The sequence below is a fragment of the Eleutherodactylus coqui genome, chromosome 6 (assembly GCF_035609145.1).
Source record: "Eleutherodactylus coqui strain aEleCoq1 chromosome 6, aEleCoq1.hap1, whole genome shotgun sequence".
NCBI lineage: Eukaryota > Metazoa > Chordata > Amphibia > Anura > Eleutherodactylidae > Eleutherodactylus > Eleutherodactylus coqui.
Window position 1 is genome coordinate 111,227,797 of NC_089842.1, and position 23,460 is coordinate 111,251,256.

The window sequence follows — 23,460 nt, forward strand, 5'->3', positions numbered from 1 at the left end:
ATTATGATGTCATAATGTGACATTCCATTATGATGTCATAATGTAACAGTCCATTATGATGTCATAATGCAAAATTCCATTATGATGTCATAATGTAAAATTCCATTATGATGTCATAATGTAAAAATTCCATTATGATGTCATAATGCAAAATTCCATTATGATGTCATAATGCAAAATTATATTATGATGTCATAATGCAACATTCCATTATGATGTCATAATGCAAAATTCCATTATGATGTCATAATGCAACATTGCATTATGATGGCATAATGTAAAATTCCATTATGATGTAATAATGCAACATTCCATTATGATGTCATAATGTAAAATTCCATTATGATGTCATAATGCAACATTCCATTATGACGTCATAATGTAACATTCCATTATGATGTCATAATGCAAAATTCCATTATGATGTCATAATGTAAAAATTTTATTATGATATCATAATGCAAAATTCCATTATGATGTCATAATGTAAAATTCCATTATGATGTCATAATGCAAAATTCCATTATGATGTCATAATGTAAAAATTCCATTATGATGGCATAATGCAAAATGCCATTATGATGTCATAATGCAAAATTCCATTATGATGTCATAATGTAAAAATTCCATTATGATGTCATAATGCAAAATGCCATTATGATGTCATAATGTAAAATTCCATTATGATGTCATAATGTAACATTCCATTATGATGTCATAATGCAACATTCCATTATGATGTCAAAATGTAAAAATTCCATTATGATGTCATAATGCAACATTCCATTATGATGTCATATTGTAAAAATTCCATTATGATGTCATAATGCAACATTCCGTTATGATGTCATAATGCAAAATTCCATTATGATGTCATAATGTAAAAATTCCATTATGATGTCATAATGCAAAATTCCATTATGATGTCATAATGTAAAAATTCCATTATGATGTCATAATGCAAAATTCCATTATGATGTCATAATGTAAAAATTCCATTATGATGTCATAATGCAACATTCCATTATGATGTCATAATGTAAAAATGTCATTATGATGTCATAATGCAAAATTCCATTATGATGTCATAATGTAAAAATTCTATTATGATGTCATAATGCAAAATGCCATTATGATGTCATAATGTAAAAATTCCATTTTGATGTCATAATGCAACATTCCATTATGATGTCATAATGTAAAAATTCCATTATGATGTCATAATGCAAAATTCCATTATGATGTCATAATGTAAAAATTCCATTATTATGTCATAATGCAAAATTCCATTATGCTGTCATAATGCAAAATTCCATTATGATGTCATAATGCAAAATTCCATTATGATGTCATAATGCAACATTCCATTACAATGTCATAATGTAAAATTCCATTATGATGTCATAATGCAACATTCCATTATGATGTCATAATGTAAAAATTCCATTATGATGTCATAATGCAACATTCCATTATGATGTCATAATGTAAAAATTTCATTATGATGTCATAATGCAAAATTCCATTATGATGTCATAATGCAAAATTCCATTATGCTGTCATAATGCAAAATTCCATTATGATGTCATAATGCAAAATTCCATTATGATGTCATAATGCAAAATTATATTATGATGTCATAATGCAACATTCCATTATGATGTCATAATGCAAAATTCCATTATGATGTCATAATGCAACATTGCATTATGATGGCATAATGTAAAATTCCATTATGATGTAATAATGCAACATTCCATTATGATGTCATAATGTAAAATTCCATTATGATGTCATAATGCAACATTCCATTATGACGTCATAATGTAACATTCCATTATGATGTCATAATGCAAAATTCCATTATGATGTCATAATGTAAAAATTTTATTATGATATCATAATGCAAAATTCCATTATGATGTCATAATGTAAAATTCCATTATGATGTCATAATGCAAAATTCCATTATGATGTCATAATGTAAAAATTCCATTATGATGGCATAATGCAAAATGCCATTATGATGTCATAATGCAAAATTCCATTATGATGTCATAATGTAAAAATTCCATTATGATGTCATAATGCAAAATGCCATTATGATGTCATAATGTAAAATTCCATTATGATGTCATAATGTAACATTCCATTATGATGTCATAATGCAACATTCCATTATGATGTCAAAATGTAAAAATTCCATTATGATGTCATAATGCAACATTCCATTATGATGTCATATTGTAAAAATTCCATTATGATGTCATAATGCAACATTCCGTTATGATGTCATAATGCAAAATTCCATTATGATGTCATAATGTAAAAATTCCATTATGATGTCATAATGCAAAATTCCATTATGATGTCATAATGTAAAAATTCCATTATGATGTCATAATGCAAAATTCCATTATGATGTCATAATGTAAAAATTCCATTATGATGTCATAATGCAACATTCCATTATGATGTCATAATGTAAAAATTCCATTATGATGTCATAATGCAAAATTCCATTATGATGTCATAATGCAAAATTATATTATGATGTCATAATGCAACATTCCATTATGATGTCATAATGCAAAATTCCATTATGATGTCATAATGCAACATTGCATTATGATGGCATAATGTAAAATTCCATTATGATGTAATAATGCAACATTCCATTATGATGTCATAATGTAAAATTCCATTATGATGTCATAATGCAACATTCCATTATGACGTCATAATGTAACATTCCATTATGATGTCATAATGCAAAATTCCATTATGATGTCATAATGTAAAAATTTTATTATGATATCATAATGCAAAATTCCATTATGATGTCATAATGTAAAATTCCATTATGATGTCATAATGCAAAATTCCATTATGATGTCATAATGTAAAAATTCCATTATGATGGCATAATGCAAAATGCCATTATGATGTCATAATGCAAAATTCCATTATGATGTCATAATGTAAAAATTCCATTATGATGTCATAATGCAAAATGCCATTATGATGTCATAATGTAAAATTCCATTATGATGTCATAATGTAACATTCCATTATGATGTCATAATGCAACATTCCATTATGATGTCAAAATGTAAAAATTCCATTATGATGTCATAATGCAACATTCCATTATGATGTCATATTGTAAAAATTCCATTATGATGTCATAATGCAACATTCCGTTATGATGTCATAATGCAAAATTCCATTATGATGTCATAATGTAAAAATTCCATTATGATGTCATAATGCAAAATTCCATTATGATGTCATAATGTAAAAATTCCATTATGATGTCATAATGCAAAATTCCATTATGATGTCATAATGTAAAAATTCCATTATGATGTCATAATGCAACATTCCATTATGATGTCATAATGTAAAAATTTCATTATGATGTCATAATGCAAAATTCCATTATGATGTCATAATGTAAAAATTCTATTATGATGTCATAATGCAAAATGCCATTATGATGTCATAATGTAAAAATTCCATTATGATGTCATAATGCAACATTCCATTATGATGTCATAATGTAAAAATTCCATTATGATGTCATAATGCAAAATTCCATTATGATGTCATAATGTAAAAATTCCATTATGATGTCATAATGCAAAATTCCATTATGCTGTCATAATGCAAAATTCCATTATGATGTCATAATGCAAAATTCCATTATGATGTCATAATGCAACATTCCATTACAATGTCATAATGTAAAATTCCATTATGATGTCATAATGCAACATTCCATTATGATGTCATAATGTAAAAATTCCATTATGATGTCATAATGCAACATTCCATTATGATGTCATAATGTAAAAATTTCATTATGATGTCATAATGCAAAATTCCATTATGATGTCATAATGCAAAATTCCATTATGCTGTCATAATGCAAAATTCCATTATGATGTCATAATGCAAAATTCCATTATGATGTCATAATGCAAAATTATATTATGATGTCATAATGCAACATTCCATTATGATGTCATAATGCAAAATTCCATTATGATGTCATAATGCAACATTGCATTATGATGGCATAATGTAAAATTCCATTATGATGTAATAATGCAACATTCCATTATGATGTCATAATGTAAAATTCCATTATGATGTCATAATGCAACATTCCATTATGACGTCATAATGTAACATTCCATTATGATGTCATAATGCAAAATTCCATTATGATGTCATAATGTAAAAATTTTATTATGATATCATAATGCAAAATTCCATTATGATGTCATAATGTAAAATTCCATTATGATGTCATAATGCAAAATTCCATTATGATGTCATAATGTAAAAATTCCATTATGATGGCATAATGCAAAATGCCATTATGATGTCATAATGCAAAATTCCATTATGATGTCATAATGTAAAAATTCCATTATGATGTCATAATGCAAAATGCCATTATGATGTCATAATGTAAAATTCCATTATGATGTCATAATGTAACATTCCATTATGATGTCATAATGCAACATTCCATTATGATGTCAAAATGTAAAAATTCCATTATGATGTCATAATGCAACATTCCATTATGATGTCATATTGTAAAAATTCCATTATGATGTCATAATGCAACATTCCGTTATGATGTCATAATGCAAAATTCCATTATGATGTCATAATGTAAAAATTCCATTATGATGTCATAATGCAAAATTCCATTATGATGTCATAATGTAAAAATTCCATTATGATGTCATAATGCAAAATTCCATTATGATGTCATAATGTAAAAATTCCATTATGATGTCATAATGCAACATTCCATTATGATGTCATAATGTAAAAATTTCATTATGATGTCATAATGCAAAATTCCATTATGATGTCATAATGTAAAAATTCTATTATGATGTCATAATGCAAAATGCCATTATGATGTCATAATGTAAAAATTCCATTATGATGTCATAATGCAACATTCCATTATGATGTCATAATGTAAAAATTCCATTATGATGTCATAATGCAAAATTCCATTATGATGTCATAATGTAAAAATTCCATTATGATGTCATAATGCAAAATTCCATTATGCTGTCATAATGCAAAATTCCATTATGATGTCATAATGCAAAATTCCATTATGATGTCATAATGCAACATTCCATTACAATGTCATAATGTAAAATTCCATTATGATGTCATAATGCAACATTCCATTATGATGTCATAATGTAAAAATTCCATTATGATGTCATAATGCAACATTCCATTATGATGTCATAATGTAAAAATTTCATTATGATGTCATAATGCAAAATTCCATTATGATGTCATAATGCAAAATTCCATTATGCTGTCATAATGCAAAATTCCATTATGATGTCATAATGCAAAATTCCATTATGATGTCATAATGCAACATTCCATTACGATGTCATAATGTAAAATTCCATTATGATGTCATAATGCAACATTCCATTATGATGTCATAATGTAAAAATTCCATTATGATGTCATAATGCAACATTCCATTATGATGTCATAATGTAAAAATTTCATTATGATGTCATAATGCAAAATTCCATTATGATGTCATAATGCAAAATTCCATTATGATGTCATAATGCAACATTCCATTATGATGTCATAATGTAAAAATTTCATTATGATGTCATAATGCAAAATTCCATTATGATGTCATAATGTAAAAATTCTATTATGATGTCATAATGCAAAATGCCATTATGATGTCATAATGTAAAAATTCCATTATGATGTCATAATGCAAAATTCCATTATGATGTCATAATGCAACATTCCATTATGATGTCATAATGTAAAAATTTCATTATGATGTCATAATGCAAAATTCCATTATGATGTCATAATGTAAAAATTCTATTATGATGTCATAATGCAAAATGCCATTATGATGTCATAATGTAAAAATTCCATTATGATGTCATAATGCAACATTCCATTATGATGTCATAATGTAAAAATTCCATTATGATGTCATAATGCAAAATTCCATTATGATGTCATAATGTAAAAATTCCATTATGATGTCATAATGCAAAATTCCATTATGCTGTCATAATGTAAAATTCCATTATGGTGTCATAATGTAACATTCCATTATGATGTCATAATTCAAAATTCCATTATGATGTCATAATGTAAAAATTCTATTATGATGTCATAATGCAAAATGCCATTATGATGTCATAATGTAAAAATTCCATTATGATGTCATAATGCAACATTCCATTATGATGTCATAATGTAAAAATTCCATTATGATGTCATAATGCAAAATTCCATTATGATGTCATAATGTAAAAATTCCATTATGATGTCATAATGCAAAATTCCATTATGATGTCATAATGTAAAAATTCCATTATGATGTCTTAATGCAAAATTCCATTATGATGTCATAATGTAAAAATTCAATTATGATGTCATAATGCAAAATGCCATTATGATGTCATAATGTAAAAATTGAATTATGATGTCATAATGCAAAATTCCATTATGATGTCATAATGTAACATTCCATTATGATGTCATAATGTAAAAATTCCATTATGTCATAATGCAAAATTCCATTATGATGTCATAATGTAAAAATTCCATTATGATGTCTTAATGCAAAATGCCATTATGATGTCATAATGTAAAAATTGAATTATGATGTCATAATGCAAAATGCCATTATGATGTCATAATGTAAAAATTGAATTATGATGTCATAATGCAAAATTCCATTATGATGTCATAATGTAACATTCCATTATGATGTCATAATGCAAAATTCCATTATGATGTCATAATGTAACATTCCATTATGCTGTCATAATGCAAAATTCCATTATGATGTCATAATGTAAAAATTCTATTATGATGTCATAATGCAACATTCCGTTATGATGTCATAATGCAACATTCCGTTATGATGTCATAATGCAAAATTTCATTATGATGTCATAATGTAAAAATTCCATTATGATGTCATAATGCAAAATTCCATTATGATGTCATAATGCAAAATTCCATTATGATGTCATAATGTAAAAATTCCATTATGATGTCATAATGCAAAATGCCATTATGATGTCATAATGTAACATTCCATTATGATGTCATAATGCAACATTCCATTATGATGTCATAATGTAACATTCCATTATGATGTCATAATGCAAAATTCCATTGTGATGTCAATGCAAAATTCCATTATGATGTCATAATGCAAAATTCCATTATGATGTCATAATGTAAAAATTCCATTATGATGTCATAATGCAAAATTCCATTATGATGTCATAATGCAAAATTCCATTATGATGTCATAATGTAAAAATTCCATTATGATGTCATAATGCAAAATGCCATTATGATGTCATAATGCAAAATTCCATTATGATGTCATAATGTAAAAATTCCATTATGATGTCATAATGCAAAATGCCATTATGATGTCATAATGTAAAATTCCATTATGATGTCATAATGTAACATTCCATTATGATGTCATAATGCAACATTCCATTATGATGTCATAATGTAAAAATTCCATTATGATGTCATAATGCAACATTCCATTATGATGTCATATTGTAAAAATTCCATTATGATGTCATAATGCAACATTCCGTTATGATGTCATAATGCAAAATTCCATTATGATGTCATAATGTAAAAATTCCATTATGATGTCATAATGCAAAATTCCATTATGATGTCATAATGTAAAAATTCCATTATGATGTCATAATGTAAAAATTCCATCATGATGTCATAATGCAAAATGCCATTTTGATGTCATAATGTAAAAATTGAATTATGATGTCATAATGCAAAATTCCATTATGATGTCATAATGTAACATTCCATTATGATGTCATAATGCAAATTTCCATTATGATGTCATAATGCAAAATTCCATTGTGATGTCATAATGCAAAATTCCATAATGATGTCATAATGCAAAATTCCATTATGATGTCATAATGCAAAATTCCATTATGATGTCATAATGTAAAAATTCCATTATGATGTCATAATGCAAAATGCCATTATGATGTCATAATGCAAAATTCCATTATGATGTCATAATGTAAAAATTCCATTATGATGTCATAATGCAAAATTCCATTATGATGCCATAATGTAAAAATTCCATTATGATGTCATAATGTAAAAATTCCATCATGATGTCATAATGCAAAATGCCATTCTGATGTCATAATGTAAAAATTGAATTATGATGTCATAATGCAAAATTCCATTATGATGTCATAATGTAACATTCCATTATGATGTCATAATGCAAATTTCCATTATGATGTCATAATGCAAAATTCCATTGTGATGTCATAATGCAAAATTCCATAATGATGTCATAATGCAAAATTCCATTATGATGTCATAATGCAAAATTCCATTATGATGTCATAATGTAAAAATTCCATTATGATGTCATAATGCAAAATTCCATTATGATGTCATAATGTAAAAATTCCATTATGATGTCATAATGCAAAATTCCATTGTGATGTCATAATGTAACATTCCATTATGATGTCACAATGCAACATTCCATTATGATGTCACAATGCAACATTCCATTATGATGTCATAATGCAAAATTCCATAATGATGTCATAATGCAAAATTCCATTATGATGTCAAAATGTAAAAATTCCATTATGATGTCATAATGCAACATTCCGTTATGATGTCATAATGCAACATTCCGTTATGATGTCATAATGCAAAATTCCATTATGATGTAATAATGTAAAAATTCCATTATGATGTCATAATGCAAAATTCCATTATCATGTCATAATGTAAAAATTCTATTATGATGTCATAATGCAAAATTCCATTATGATGTCATAATGTAAAAATTCCATTATGATGTCATAATGTAACATTCCATTATGATGGCCTAATGCAAAATTCCATTATGATGTCATAATGCAAAATTCCATTATGATGTCATAATGTAACATTCCATTATGATGGCCTAATGCAAAATTCCATTATGATGTCATAATGCATAATTCCATTATGATGTCATAATGCAACATTCCATTATGATGTCATAATGCAAAATTCCATTATGATGTCATAATCTAAAAATTCCATTATGATGTCATAATGCAAAATTCCATTATGATGTCATAATGTAAAAATTCCATTATGATGTCATAATGCAAAATTCCATTATGATGTCATAATGTAAATTTCCATTATGATGTCATAATGCAAAATTCCATTGTGATGTCATAATGCAAAATTCCATAATGATGTCATAATGCAAAATTCCATTATGATGTCATAATGCAAAATTCCATTATGATGTCATAATGTAAAAATTCCATTATGATGTCATAATGCAAAATGCCATTATGATGTCATAATGCAAAATTCCATTATGATGTCATAATGTAAAAATTCCATTATGATGTCATAATGCAAAATGCCATTATGATGTCATAATGTAAAATTCCATTATGATGTCATAATGTAACATTCCATTATGATGTCATAATGCAACATTCCATTATGATGTCATAATGTAAAAATTCCATTATGATGTCATAATGCAACATTCCATTATGATGTCATATTGTAAAAATTCCATTATGATGTCATAATGCAACATTCCGTTATGATGTCATAATGCAAAATTCCATTATGATGTCATAATGTAAAAAGTCTATTATGATGTCATAATGCAAAATTCCATTATGATGTCATAATGTAAAAATTCCATTATGATGTCATAATGTAAAAATTCCATCATGATGTCATAATGCAAAATGCCATTCTGATGTCATAATGTAAAAATTGAATTATGATGTCATAATGCAAAATTCCATTATGATGTCATAATGCAACATTCCGTTATGATGTCATAATGCAACATTCCGTTATGATGTCATAATGCAAAATTCCATTATGATGTCATAATGCAAAAATTCCATTATGATGTCATAATGCAAAATTCCATTATGATGTCATAATGTAAAAATTCCATTATGATGTCATAATGCAAAATTCCATTATGATGTCATAATGTAAAAATTCCATTATGATGTCATAATGCAAAATTCCATTATGATGTCATAATGTAAAAATTCCATTATGATGTCATAATGCAAAATTCCATTATGATGTCATAATGTAAAAATTCTATTATGATGTCATAATGCAAAATTCCATTATGATGTCATAATGTAAAAATTCAATTATGATGTCATAATGCAAAATGCCATTATGATGTCATAATGTAAAAATTGAATTATGATGTCATAATGCAAAATTCCATTATGATGTCATAATGTAACATTCCATTATGATGTCATAATGCAAAATTCCATTATGATGTCATAATGTAACATTCCATTATGATGTCATAATGCTAAATTCCATTATGATGTCATAATGTAAAAATTCCATTATGATGTCATAATGCAACATTCCGTTATGATGTCATAATGCAACATTCCGTTATGATGTCATAATGCAAAATTCCATTATGATGTCATAATGTAAAAATTCCATTATGATGTCATAATGCAAAATTCCATTATGATGTCATAATGTAAAAATTCCATTATGATGTCATAATGCAAAATTCCATTATGATGTCATAATGTAACATTCCATTATGATGTCATAATGCAACATTCCATTATGATGTCATAATGCAACATTCCATTATGATGTCATAATGCAAAATTCCATAATGATGTCATAATGCAAAATTCCATTATGATGTCATAATGTAAAAATTCCATTATGATGTCATAATGCAACATTCCGTTATGATGTCATAATGCAACATTCCGTTATGATGTCTTAATGCAAAATTCCATTATGATGTCATAATGTAAAAATTCCATTATGATGTCGTAATGCAAAATTCCATTATGATGTCATAATGTAAAAATTCCATTATGATGTCATAATGCAAAATTCCATTATGATGTCATAATGTAAAAATTCCATTATGATGTCATAATGCAACATTCCATTATGATGTCATAATGTAAAATTCCATTATGATGTCATAATGCAACATTCCATTATGATGTCATAATGTAAAATTCCATTATGATGTCATAATGCAACATTCCATTATGATGTCATAATGTAAAATTCCATTATGATGTCATAATGCAACATTCCATTATGATGTCATAATGTAAAAATTCCATTATGATGTCATAATGCAACATTCCATTATGATGTCATAATGTAAAAATTTCATTATGATGTCATAATGCAAAATTCCATTATGATGTCATAATGTAAAAGTTCTATTATGATGTCATAATGCAAAATGCCATTATGATGCCATAATGTAAAAATTCTATTATGATGTCATAATGCAAAATGCCATTATGATGTCATAATGTAAAAATTGAATTATGATGTCATAATGCAAAATTTCATTATGATGTCATAATGTAACATTCCATTATGATGTCATAATGCAACATTCCATTATGATGTCATAATGTAAAAATTCCATTATGATGTCATAATGCAAAATTCCATTATGATGTCATAATGTAAAAATTCCATTATGATGTCATAATGCAAAATTCCATTATGATGTCATAATGTAAAAATTCCATTATGATGTCTTAATGCAAAATTCCATTATGATGTCATAATGTAAAAATTCCATTATGATGTCTTAATGCAAAATGCCATTATGATGTCATAATGTAAAAATTGAATTATGATGTCATAATGCAAAATGCCATTATGATGTCATAATGTAAAAATTGAATTATGATGTCATAATGCAAAATTCCATTATGATGTCATAATGTAACATTCCATTATGATGTCATAATGCAAAATTCCATTATGATGTCATAATGTAACATTCCATTATGATGTCATAATGCAAAATTCCATTATGATGTCATAATGTAAAAATTCTACTATGATGTCATAATGCAACATTCCGTTATGATGTCATAATGCAACATTCCGTTATGATGTCATAATGCAAAATTTCATTATGATGTCATAATGTAAAAATTCCATTATGATGTCATAATGCAAAATTCCATTATGATGTCATAATGTAAAAATTCCATTATGATGTCATAATGCAAAATTCCATTGTGATGTCATAATGTAACATTCCATTATGATGTCACAATGCAACATTCCATTATGATGTCACAATGCAACATTCCATTATGATGTCATAATGCAAAATTCCATAATGATGTCATAATGCAAAATTCCATTATGATGTCAAAATGTAAAAATTCCATTATGATGTCATAATGCAACATTCCGTTATGATGTCATAATGCAACATTCCGTTATGATGTCATAATGCAAAATTCCATTATGATGTAATAATGTAAAAATTCCATTATGATGTCATAATGCAAAATTCCATTATCATGTCATAATGTAAAAATTCTATTATGATGTCATAATGCAAAATTCCATTATGATGTCATAATGTAAAAATTCCATTATGATGTCATAATGTAACATTCCATTATGATGGCCTAATGCAAAATTCCATTATGATGTCATAATGCAAAATTCCATTATGATGTCATAATGTAACATTCCATTATGATGGCCTAATGCAAAATTCCATTATGATGTCATAATGCATAATTCCATTATGATGTCATAATGCAACATTCCATTATGATGTCATAATGCAAAATTCCATTATGATGTCATAATCTAAAAATTCCATTATGATGTCATAATGCAAAATTCCATTATGATGTCATAATGTAAAAATTCCATTATGATGTCATAATGCAAAATTCCATTATGATGTCATAATGTAAATTTCCATTATGATGTCATAATGCAAAATTCCATTGTGATGTCATAATGCAAAATTCCATAATGATGTCATAATGCAAAATTCCATTATGATGTCATAATGCAAAATTCCATTATGATGTCATAATGTAAAAATTCCATTATGATGTCATAATGCAAAATGCCATTATGATGTCATAATGCAAAATTCCATTATGATGTCATAATGTAAAAATTCCATTATGATGTCATAATGCAAAATGCCATTATGATGTCATAATGTAAAATTCCATTATGATGTCATAATGTAACATTCCATTATGATGTCATAATGCAACATTCCATTATGATGTCATAATGTAAAAATTCCATTATGATGTCATAATGCAACATTCCATTATGATGTCATATTGTAAAAATTCCATTATGATGTCATAATGCAACATTCCGTTATGATGTCATAATGCAAAATTCCATTATGATGTCATAATGTAAAAAGTCTATTATGATGTCATAATGCAAAATTCCATTATGATGTCATAATGTAAAAATTCCATTATGATGTCATAATGTAAAAATTCCATCATGATGTCATAATGCAAAATGCCATTCTGATGTCATAATGTAAACATTGAATTATGATGTCATAATGCAAAATTCCATTATGATGTCATAATGTAACATTCCATTATGATGTCATAATGCAAATTTCCATTATGATGTCATAATGTAAAAATTCCATTATGATGTCATAATGCAACATTCCGTTATGATGTCATAATGCAACATTCCGTTATGATGTCATAATGCAAAATTCCATTATGATGTCATAATGCAAAAATTTCCTTTATGATGTCATAATGCAAAATTCCATTATGATGTCATAATGTAAAAATTCCATTATGATGTCATAATGCAAAATTCCATTATGATGTCATAATGTAAAAATTCCATTATGATGTCATAATGCAAAATTCCATTATGATGTCATAATGTAAAAATTCCATTATGATGTCATAATGCAAAATTCCATTATGATGTCATAATGTAAAAATTCTATTATGATGTCATAATGCAAAATTCCATTATGATGTCATAATGTAAAAATTCAATTATGATGTCATAATGCAAAATGCCATTATGATGTCATAATGTAAAAATTGAATTATGATGTCATAATGCAAAATTCCATTATGATGTCATAATGTAACATTCCATTATGATGTCATAATGCAAAATTCCATTATGATGTCATAATGTAACATTCCATTATGATGTCATAATGCAAAATTCCATTATGATGTCATAATGTAAAAATTCCATTATGATGTCATAATGCAACATTCCGTTATGATGTCATAATGCAACATTCCGTTATGATGTCATAATGCAAAATTCCATTATGATGTCATAATGTAAAAATTCCATTATGATGTCATAATGCAAAATTCCATTATGATGTCATAATGTAAAAATTCCATTATGATGTCATAATGCAAAATTCCATTATGATGTCATAATGTAACATTCCATTATGATGTCATAATGCAACATTCCATTATGATGTCATAATGCAACATTTCATTATGATGTCATAATGCAAAATTCCATAATGATGTCATAATGCAAAATTCCATTATGATGTCATAATGTAAAAATTCCATTATGATGTCATAATGCAACATTCCGTTATGATGTCATAATGCAACATTCCGTTATGATGTCTTAATGCAAAATTCCATTATGATGTCATAATGTAAAAATTCCATTATGATGTCGTAATGCAAAATTCCATTATGATGTCATAATGTAAAAATTCCATTATGATGTCATAATGCAAAATTCCATTATGATGTCATAATGTAAAAATTCCATTATGATGTCATAATGCAAAATTCCATTATGATGTCATAATGTAAAATTCCATTATGATGTCATAATGCAACATTCCATTATGATGTCATAATGTAAAATTCCATTATGATGTCATAATGCAACATTCCATTATGATGTCATAATGTAAAATTCCATTATGATGTCATAATGCAACATTCCATTATGATGTCATAATGTAAAAATTCCATTATGATGTCATAATGCAACATTCCATTATGATGTCATAATGTAAAAATTTCATTATGATGTCATAATGCAAAATTCCATTATGATGTCATAATGTAAAAGTTCTATTATGATGTCATAATGCAAAATGCCATTATGATGCCATAATGTAAAAATTCTATTATGATGTCATAATGCAAAATGCCATTATGATGTCATAATGTAAAAATTGAATTATGATGTCATAATGCAAAATTTCATTATGATGTCATAATGTAACATTCCATTATGATGTCATAATGCAACATTCCATTATGATGTCATAATGTAAAAATTCCATTATGATGTCATAATGCAAAATTCCATTATGATGTCATAATGTAAAAATTCCATTATGATGTCATAATGCAAAATTCCATTATGATGTCATAATGTAAAAATTCCATTATGATGTCTTAATGCAAAATTCCATTATGATGTCATAATGTAAAAATTCCATTATGATGTCTTAATGCAAAATGCCATTATGATGTCATAATGTAAAAATTGAATTATGATGTCATAATGCAAAATGCCATTATGATGTCATAATGTAAAAATTGAATTATGATGTCATAATGCAAAATTCCATTATGATGTCATAATGTAACATTCCATTATGATGTCATAATGCAAAATTCCATTATGATGTCATAATGTAACATTCCATTATGATGTCATAATGCAAAATTCCATTATGATGTCATAATGTAAAAATTCTATTATGATGTCATAATGCAACATTCCGTTATGATGTCATAATGCAAAATTTCATTATGATGTCATAATGTAAAAATTCCATTATGATGTCATAATGCAAAATTCCATTATGATGTCATAATGTAAAAATTCCATTATGATGTCATAATGCAAAATTCCATTGTGATGTCATAATGTAACATTCCATTATGATGTCACAATGCAACATTCCATTATGATGTCACAATGCAACATTCCATTATGATGTCATAATGCAAAATTCCATAATGATGTCATAATGCAAAATTCCATTATGATGTCAAAATGTAAAAATTCCATTATGATGTCATAATGCAACATTCCGTTATGATGTCATAATGCAACATTCCGTTATGATGTCATAATGCAAAATTCCATTATGATGTAATAATGTAAAAATTCCATTATGATGTCATAATGCAAAATTCCATTATCATGTCATAATGTAAAAATTCCATTATGATGTCATAATGCAAAATTCCATTATGATGTCATAATGTAAAAATTCCATTATGATGTCATAATGTAACATTCCATTATGATGGCCTAATGCAAAATTCCATTATGATGTCATAATGCAAAATTCCATTATGATGTCATAATGTAACATTCCATTATGATGGCCTAATGCAAAATTCCATTATGATGTCATAATGCATAATTCCATTATGATGTCATAATGCAACATTCCATTATGATGTCATAATGCAAAATTCCATTATGATGTCATAATCTAAAAATTCCATTATGATGTCATAATGCAAAATTCCATTATGATGTCATAATGTAAAAATTCCATTATGATGTCATAATGCAAAATTCCATTATGATGTCATAATGTAAAATTCCATTATGATGTCATAATGCAACATTCCATTATGTTGTCATAATGTAAAATTCCATTATGATGTCATAATGCAACATTCCATTATGATGTCATAATGTAAAAATTCCATTATGATGTCATAATGCAACATTCCATTATGATGTCATAATGTAAAAATTTCATTATGATGTCATAATCCAAAATTCCATTATGATGTCATAATGTAAAAGTTCTATTATGATGTCATAATGCAAAATGCCATTATGATGTCATAATGTAAAAATTCCATTATGATGTCATAATGCAAAATGCCATTATGATGTCATAATGTAAAAATTGAATTATGATGTCATAATGCAAAATTTCATTATGATGTCATAATGTAACATTCCATTATGATGTCATAATGCAACATTCCATTATGATGTCATAATGTAAAAATTCCATTATGATGTCATAATGCAAAATTCCATTATGATGTCATAATGTAAAAATTCCATTATGATGTCATAATGCAAAATTCCATTATGATGTCATAATGTAAAAATTCCATTATGATGTCTTAATGCAAAATTCCATTATGGTGTCATAATGTAAAAGTTCAATTATGATGTCATAATGCAAAATGCCATTATGATGTCATAATGTAAAAATTGAATTATGATGTCATAATGCAAAATTCCATTATGATGTCATAATGTAACATTCCATTATGATGTCATAATGTAACATTCCATTATGATGTCATAATGTAAAAATTCCATTATGATGTCATAATGCAAAATTCCATTATGATGTCATAATGTAAAAATTCCATTATGATGTCTTAATGCAAAATGCCATTATGATGTCATAATGTAAAAATTCCATTATGATGTCATAATGCAAAATGCCATTATGATGTCATAATGTAAAAATTGAATTATGATGTCATAATGCAAAATTCCATTATGATGTCATAATGTAACATTCCATTATGATGTCATAATGCAAAATTCCATTATGATGTCATAATGTAACATTCCATTATGATGTCATAATGCAAAATTCCATTATGATGTCATAATGTAAAAATTCTATTATGATGTCATAATGCAACATTCCGTTATGATGTCATAATGCAACATTCCGTTATGATGTCATAATGCAAAATTTCATTATGATGTCATAATGTAAAAATTCCATTATGATGTCATAATGCAAAATTCCATTATGATGTCATAATGTAAAAATTCCATTATGATGTCATAATGCAAAATTCCATTATGATGTCATAATGTAACATTCCATTATGATGTCACAATGCAACATTCCATTATGATGTCATAATGCAACATTCCATTATGATGTCATAATGCAAAATTCCATAATGATGTCATAATGCAAAATTCCATTATGATGTCATAATGTAAAAATTCCATTATGATGTCATAATGTAACATTCCATTATGATGGCCTAATGCAAAATTCCATTATGATGTCATAATGCAAAATTCCATTATGATGTCATAATGTAACATTCCATTATGATGGCCTAATGCAAAATTCCATTATGATGTCATAATGCAAAATTCCATTATGATGTCATAATGCAACATTCCATTATGATGTCATAATGCAAAATTCCATTATGATGTCATAATGTAAAAATTCCATTATGATGTCATAATGCAAAATTCCATTATGATGTCATAATGTAAAAATTCCATTATGATGTCATAATGCAAAATTCCATTATGATGTCATAATGTAAAATTCCATTATGATGTCATAATGCAACATTCCATTATGATGTCATAATGTCAAATTCCATTATGATGCCATAATGCAACATTCCATTATGATGTCATAATGTAAAATTCCATTATGATGTCATAATGCAACATTCCATTATGATGTCATAATGTAAAATTCCATTATGATGTCATAATGCAACATTCCATTATGATGTCATAATGTAAAAATTTCATTATGATGTCATAATCCAAAATTCCATTATGATGTCATAATGTAAAAGTTTTATTATGATGTCATAATGCAAAATGCCATTATGATGTCATAATGTAAAAATTCCATTATGATGTCATAATGCAAAATGCCATTATGATGTCATAATGTAAAAATTCCATTATGATGTCATAATGCAAAATTTCATTATGATGTCATAATGTAACATTCTATTATGATGTCATAATGCAACATTCCATTATGATGTCATAATGTAAAAATTCCATTATGATGTCATAATGCAAAATTCCATTATGATGTCATAATGTAAAAATTCCATTATGATGTCATAATGCAAAATTCCATTATGATGTCATAATGTAAAAATTCCATTATGATGTCTTAATTAGAGATGAGCGAACGTGTCCGTAACGGACACATCCGCACCCGGACACCGGCTTTAGCGAACACTGCAGTGTTCGCGCGTAAGTGTCCGGGTGCCGCCGGGGGGCGGGGAGATGCGCGGCGGCGCGGGCGGCAGTAGCGGGGAACAGGGGGGAGCCCTCTCTCTCTCCCTCTCCCCCCCACTCCCCGCCGCACCCCCCCGCGCTGCCACGGCGGCCCCCGAACTTATTCGCTCGAACACTGAGGTGTTCGCAAAGTTCGGTGTTCGGGCGAAAAAGGGGCGGGGCCGAACGTGTTCGCTCATCTCTAGTCTTAATGCAAAATGCCATTATGATGTCATAATGTAAAAATTGAATTATGATGTCATAATGCAAAATGCCATTATGATGTCATAATGTAAAAATTGAATTATGATGTCATAATGCAAAATTCCATTATGATGTCATAATGTAACATTCCATTATGATGTCATAATGCAAAATTCCATTATGATGTCATAATGTAACATTCCATTATGATGTCATAATGCAAAATTCCATTATGATGTCATAATGTAAAAATTCTATTATGATGTCATAATGCAACATTCCGTTATGATGTCATAATGCAACATTCCGTTATGATGTCATAATGCAAAATTTCATTATGATGTCATAATGTAAAAATTCCATTATGATGTCATAATGCAAAATTCCATTATGATGTCATAATGTAAAAATTCCATTATGATGTCATAATGCAAAATTCCATTATGATGTCATAATGTAACATTCCATTATGATGTCACAATGCAACATTCCATTATGATGTCATAATGCAACATTCCATTATGATGTCATAATGCAAAATTCCATAATGATGTCATAATGCAAAATTCCATTATGATGTCATAATGTAAAAATTCCATTATGATGTCATAATGCAACATTCCGTTATGATGTCATAATGCAACATTCCGTTATGATGTCATAATGCAAAATTCCATTATGATGTCATAATGTAAAAATTCCATTATGATGTCATAATGCAAAATTCCATTATGATGTCATAATGTAAAAATTCTATTATGATGTCATAATGCAAAATTCCATTATGATGTCATAATGTAAAAATTCCATTATGATGTCATAATGTAACATTCCATTATGATGGCCTAATGCAAAATTCCATTATGATGTCATAATGCAAAATTCCATTATGATGTCATAATGTAACATTCCATTATGATGGCCTAATGCAAAATTCCATTATGATGTCATAATGCAAAATTCCATTATGATGTCATAATGCAACATTCCATTATGATGTCATAATGCAAAATTCCATTATGATGTCATAATGTAAAAATTCCATTATGATGTCATAATGCAAAATTCCATTATGATGTCATAATGTAAAAATTCCATTATGATGTCATAATGCAAAATTCCATTATGATGTCATAATGTAAAATTCCATTATGATGTCATAATGCAACATTCCATTATGATGTCATAATGTAAAATTCCATTATGATGTCATAATGCAACATTCCATTATGATGTCATAATGTAAAAATTCCATTATGATGTCATAATGCAAAATTCCATTATGATGTCATAATGTAAAAATTCCATTATGATGTCATAATGCAAAATTCCATTATGATGTCATAATGTAAAATTCCATTATGATGTCATAATGCAACATTCCATTATGATGTCATAATGTAAAATTCCATTATGATGTCATAATGCAACATTCCATTATGATGTCATAATGTAAAAATTCCATTATGATGTCATAATGCAACATTCCATTATGATGTCATAATGTGAAAATTTCATTATGATGTCATAATCCAAAATTCCATTATGATGTCATAATGTAAAAGTTCTATTATGATGTCATAATGAAAAATGCCATTATGATGTCATAATGTAAAAATTCCATTATGATGTCATAATGCAAAATGCCATTATGATGTCATAATGTAAAAATTGAATTATGATGTCATAATGCAAAATTTCATTATGATGTCATAATGTAACATTCCATTATGATGTCATAATGCAACATTCCATTATGATGTCATAATGTAAAAATTCCATTATGATGTCATAATGCAAAATTCCATTATGATGTCATAATGTAAAAATTCCATTATGATGTCATAATGCAAAATTCCATTATGCTGTCATAATGTAAAAATTCCATTATGGTGTCTTAATGCAAAATTCCATTATGATGTCATAATGTAAAAATTCAATTATGATGTCATAATGCAAAATGCCATTATGATGTCATAATGTAAAAATTGAATTATGATGTCATAATGCAAAATTCCATTATGATGTCATAATGTAACATTCCATTATGATGTCATAATGCAAAATTCCATTATGATGTCATAATGTAACATTCCATTATGATGTCATAATGTAAAAATTCCATTATGATGTCATAATGCAAAATTCCATTATGATGTCATAATGTAAAAATTCCATTATGATGTCTTAATGCAAAATGCCATTATGATGTCATAATGTAAAAATTGAATTATGATGTCATAATGCAAAATGCCATTATGATGTCATAATGTAAAAATTGAATTATGATGTCATAATGCAAAATTCCATTATGATGTCATAATGTAACATACCATTATGATGTCATAATGCAAAATTCCATTATGATGTCATAATGTAACATTCTATTATGATGTCATAATGCAAAATTCCATTATGATGTCATAATGTAAAAATTCTATTATGATGTCATAATGCAACATTCCGTTATGATGTCATAATGCAACATTCCGTTATGATGTCATAATGCAAAATTTCATTATGATGTCATAATGTAAAAATTCCATTATGATGTCATAATGCAAAATTCCATTATGATGTCATAATGTAAAAATTCCATTATGATGTCATAATGCAACATTCCGTTATGATGTCATAATGCAACATTCCATTATGATGTCATAATGTAAAATTCCATTATGATGTCATAATGCAACATTCCATTATGATGTCATAATGTAAAATTCCATTATGATGTCATAATGCAACATTCCATTATGATGTCATAATGTAAAATTCCATTATGATGTCATAATGCAACATTCCATTATGATGTCATAATGTAAAAATTTCATTATGATGTCATAATCCAAAATTCCATTATGATGTCATAATGTAAAAGTTTTATTATGATGTCATAATGCAAAATGCCATTATGATGTCATAATGTAAAAATTCCATTATGATGTCATAATGCAAAATGCCATTATGATGTCATAATGTAAAAATTCCATTATGATGTCATAATGCAAAATTTCATTATGATGTCATAATGTAACATTCTATTATGATGTCATAATGCAACATTCCATTATGATGTCATAATGTAAAAATTCCATTATGATGTCATAATGCAAAATTCCATTATGATGTCATAATGTAAAAATTCCATTATGATGTCATAATGCAAAATTCCATTATGATGTCATAATGTAAAAATTCCATTATGATGTCTTAATTAGAGATGAGCGAACGTGTCCGTAACGGACACATCCGCACCCGGACACCGGCTTTAGCGAACACTGCAGTGTTCGCGCGTAAGTGTCCGGGTGCCGCCGGGGGGCGGGGAGATGCGCGGCGGCGCGGGCGGCAGTAGCGGGGAACAGGGGGGAGCCCTCTCTCTCTCCCTCTCCCCCCCACTCCCCGCCGCACCCCCCCGCGCTGCCACGGCGGCCCCCGAACTTATTCGCTCGAACACTGAGGTGTTCGCAAAGTTCGGTGTTCGGGCGAAAAAGGGGCGGGGCCGAACGTGTTCGCTCATCTCTAGTCTTAATGCAAAATGCCATTATGATGTCATAATGTAAAAATTGAATTATGATGTCATAATGCAAAATGCCATTATGATGTCATAATGTAAAAATTGAATTATGATGTCATAATGCAAAATTCCATTATGATGTCATAATGTAAAAATTCTATTATGATGTCATAATGCAACATTCCGTTATGATGTCATAATGCAACATTCCGTTATGATGTCATAATGCAAAATTTCATTATGATGTCATAATGTAAAAATTCCATTATGATGTCATAATGCAAAATTCCATTATGATGTCATAATGTAAAAATTCCATTATGATGTCATAATGCAAAATTCCATTATGATGTCATAATGTAACATTCCATTATGATGTCACAATGCAACATTCCATTATGATGTCATAATGCAACATTCCATTATGATGTCATAATGCAAAATTCCATAATGATGTCATAATGCAAAATTCCATTATGATGTCATAATGTAAAAATTCCATTATGATGTCATAATGCAACATTCCGTTATGATGTCATAATGCAACATTCCGTTATGATGTCATAATGCAAAATTCCATTATGATGTCATAATGTAAAAATTCCATTATGATGTCATAATGCAAAATTCCATTATGATGTCATAATGTAAAAATTCTATTATGATGTCATAATGCAAAATTCCATTATGATGTCATAATGTAAAAATTCCATTATGATGTCATAATGTAACATTCCATTATGATGGCCTAATGCAAAATTCCATTATGA